At 36.4% G+C, this 4109-nt stretch overlaps 1 protein-coding gene and 1 long non-coding RNA gene across 2 annotated transcripts in view; one reads left to right on the top strand and one right to left on the bottom strand.

The window, feature by feature from the left end:
* The window catches only part of LOC107688096 (uncharacterized), a 20346-nt gene extending 16967 nt beyond the window's left edge, over nt 1–3379 (top strand). Inside the window, exon 3 of the long non-coding RNA XR_001634196.1 lies at nt 3368–3379. This is a non-coding gene — a long non-coding RNA (uncharacterized LOC107688096). The remainder of the gene's footprint in view (nt 1–3367) is intronic.
* LOC107688095 (voltage-dependent calcium channel gamma-3 subunit-like) overlaps nt 1–4109 on the bottom strand; it is a 41256-nt gene that overhangs the window by 3185 nt on the left and 33962 nt on the right. The gene's annotated exons all lie outside the window — the stretch shown is intronic.

Genomic DNA, 4109 nt, shown 5'->3' with positions numbered 1-4109 from the left:
GTGTGTGTGTGTGTGTGTGTGTGTGTGTGTGAATGTGTTACTTTGCTGTATTGAAAAATGCAACCTAGATATTTTGCTGAATAACTCTTTTTATGTTCCACTGAAAAAAAAAAATGACATGTTGGTGAATAGATAATGACATTTTTGGTGAACTATGCCTTTAAGATTTACTGATACAATGACTTTTATGGTACACATACATTGGTATTTTTTGGATTTATTGTGTAAATCAGTATGGTTTTTAGTCTAATAACCGGCATTTGTACGCTCCATTCCGAGCGAGCCATCTGATGGTGCTCTGCAGAAAGAATGTTTCTTTGAAGCACTGTGTTTAGTTAAGTCTTCACAGATTTGAGCACTGCAACAGACAGCATCTGTCCAAAATGCCTCGTACTTCCTTCCAATTATTTGCGGACAGTTCTGGATCAGAAAACACAGCACACTTGGGGCTTCTCAGACTGGCTGAAGTCCTCGCTCCTTCACTCTGCCTCAGATCAAGCTTGATCAGCCTCTTCAGAAATAGGATAAAAGCTAAAGGAGGGGCGTCTGAGAGTATCAGGATCAATGTCAATAGCCTAGTTGACTGCCCTTATCAGTACGCTATTGCTATGCATACCGCAGCGCTGCAGCATTTGCCCTTCTGAGTCTCTTCTCCTCTAAGAAATAAATATTTTGGGATAAGAGGGGCAATCATGTCTACAGATGAAATAACCAGTACATGTAATAGTAAAATATGTCAGTTTAGCTTTTTCTGAAATTTTGCCTTTACATTATCCTTTACCCCATGCATGTAAAAACTGACAGTGATGTTATATACAACAAAACACTGATATCTAAGTAAACCAACTCTTTACATTCAATGCAAACAGTAAGGTTGCAAACAGCAAGTAGAATAGAAATAAAATTACATTAAATGAAATTCATTTTAAAGTTAAAACATTTAAAATATATTTGATTTTTCAATATGAATTGCTGATAAAAAAAAAACGATATCTTCAAATATGAATATATACAATTTATTTATTTCATAAATACATTTTCATTATATTTAATAAATTAATACATTTATGGTGGAGGAACAGTTCATTTGCAAGGATTCTCTAATTTATCCCAAAATTATTAATTTATTTTGATGGTGTTTTTTTGACCATTTTAATGGATACATGTAAAAAAAAAAAGCATTTTGCTGTACATATTAGGGAGTGAATAGGTATAACAAGTCAAAATGAATAGGAAGGATATTCACTGTAAAACAAATAATTATGTGGATGATCTGCTGTGGAGACCCCTAATGGGGGTCAAAAGTCAGAATAAGTCAAAATGAATGACAAAATTATTTATGTTTTCTTGCAAAACTACTAAAATCTCTCTGTGTGACTGTGTTGAATATCTTTGAATTGCAATTCATTCATTCCTTTTTCTGTCATTGCAATTGAAACTTCAATTAAATGGCCTATTCATTTCATATTCATAGATTAAAGGCAGCCAATTCTCAAATTCTGAATTCTGAAAAGTAACGAGCAAAAACCTTTGCTTTAACCATTTATGAACCATCTCTGATAGAAGAATAAATGACTGTAAATGTTGTTTGATCATTAAGCAGATGTGCAGGTCAACACATTCGTTGACGATCAGTTGGTAAATTGTTTGTGAGGAAAACTGCACTATGGTTCATTGTCTTTCTATATCAAATGTCACTCTCCTTCCCTTCCCTTCATTTCTCTCTCTCCTCAGTGGATCAGCAGTCTCCCATGGCACACCTCATTAATATATTCATGCCCAGGGGAAGACAAAATACTCCTCCATCATCCAATTTTCCTGCCATCCTTGAAAAATGGATCAGTGGCCAAGCCATGCTTAATTACATCTGGAAACAGGAGATATTTATTAAGGAGGATTGTACAGAGCATTAGCATGCAACAAAAAGGATGACATCTGCGTCCTTGATGGGTCCATCGTCTCGCTGACAGGCAAGATCTACGTAGGGTAAGACCTCTGTGGGACGACTGAAACATTTATTCGTGCTTGGCTGAGACTTTTCAATTTGAAAACCGGATGGACTGGCATCTCTGGTTAACAAGTCGAGGTTATCAGCCTCGTGAATCCCCTGAAATCTGTGCGGTGGGCATTTTGTACACAAAGATGTGCAGGGCAGAATGTGAAATGCCCGCCTGAACTTGCATGCAGAGCATGTTAGGCCAGGGGCCATGGCCCTCTGCTTCAAATGAATAACAGAGAAATTAGAACAATGCTCATAGGGAGAGACAGCCATCTCAAGGGTAACTAAAGTATGCTATGAGAGAGACAGATAAAGATCGAGAGAATCAGAGGCAGAGAAAAGACAGAGAAGGGAAATGCATTTCGACTGCATTTCTTTTCAAAATCAGCTAATTTTTTGCTCAGAAATGTATATTTGTAGTGCTCATTAATGTATTTCAATGCACTGTTTATTCTGAATGACATGCCAATAGCACCATAAATAGGGCAGCAAAAGGAGCTGTAATGCAGAGCTTTAAACCGTGCCTCCGGTATCTCGTTTTCTCTCCTTCTTGCCCTTAAAGTCTGGGTAGGATGTCTGTATTTGTGGCTTCTTGATTGCACAAACAGTCAACATGCCAAGACTGGCCTCCTGTGAAACTTCAGTCTAAGATGTCTAGTTTAAATAGTTATTGGCAGAAACCCAACTTGCTGTGTTTTGTTGTTTACATGCAGTAAGATCTTACATCACATCAGTCTCTCTCTCGATAAAGCTCCAGTGTGGAAGGCCGCTCTTGGACTCTTTGTTAAAGAGATAGTTCACCCAAAAATGAAAAATGACATTTCTGTCATTCTATTTGAACTAGAATTGATTTGAAAAATAGAAATTGAATTCTATTTGATTCTATCAGTGCACTCTCTACACTGTTCCATAAAACAACAGTGCATAGCCACCAATTGATAAACACAAAAAAGCGCCTTAAAGTCTGTATAAAAATATAAATTCCTATCTATTTTCTAAATGCAAGATTCATCTCTGTATATTTTTCTTTTTGACCTTGAAATCTTTAATTAAAATCACTTAACTCAAACACCCAAATGATCTCAGATCCCCCTGAACAGACCCAAAAATGAACTGTATACAGACCACCTCAGGAGGTGGTCTGAGAACGGTTCATTTTCGTTCCTTTTGTGGTTCCAATGCATCTGTCTTGAACATCAAAAGAACTGAGGTCACTTGCAGCTTGTTCTCTATCTAGTTGACTTTAACTGAACTGGGTTTGGTTCATTTAAAATGTAATACCTGTATATGTGAAAACACCATTAATAAGCATAAAACCCCATTCATCCACCATCGCCTGCAAGCTTACATTCATTTTAGAGTGAAAAGCACACATCTCAATATCAACTATAATTTCGATAATCCATTACACTCAGTTGTACATCTTAATATGAAGGAAAAGTTGAAAAATAATCTATACAAGATGAACATCACTACATTCTAACATTGGGGATTAGCCCATTATACATTTTATATACAAGCAAATTTCCAACCCTGCTGAATGCATAACTCCTAGTTTTATTTGCACACACTTGACTGGTATGATTGCCAAAAGTGTATATAATTAAAAAAACATGATCATTAAATCATTATTTTGCAAATAACATTATAATTTATAATTGTACCTCTAAATGCCTGTTAATGTAAAAGGTCTAATTACTGATGTCCAGGGTAGAGACCTGGGGCAAGTTCAAGATCAAACCGGTGTGCACCGTTTTGCTACGGTTTCCGGGTTGAACGACATGTTTACTGGAAACGGTGTGCAACGGGGTTTGAGATGCGTTTTCTCTTGTTTGGTGGGTGTGTCAAACATGTCAGCCCAATCAGCAGCAACATGTATGTAAACCACGCGGTATTAAAGAGACAGCTGGCACAATGTAATTAACATCCAAATAAATTCACAAGAGCAAGTATATTGTTTGCACATGTTTATTTACATTAAAGGCAAAATAACTGAAATAATAAGGGCACAAGTATAGATCTGGAACTTCTTATATATAGATATAAGTCTAAATATCATTTAGTAATTGCAATGTCTTCTGGCCCATATCCTTTCCTTAGGAAGGTGTGC

This window comes from Sinocyclocheilus anshuiensis, unplaced genomic scaffold (assembly GCF_001515605.1).
Source record: "Sinocyclocheilus anshuiensis isolate Anshui unplaced genomic scaffold, SAMN03320099.WGS_v1.1 scaffold249, whole genome shotgun sequence".
NCBI lineage: Eukaryota > Metazoa > Chordata > Actinopteri > Cypriniformes > Cyprinidae > Sinocyclocheilus > Sinocyclocheilus anshuiensis.
The sequence above is the reverse complement of the archived record's forward strand: the minus strand, read 5'-3'. Positions and strand labels throughout refer to the sequence as shown.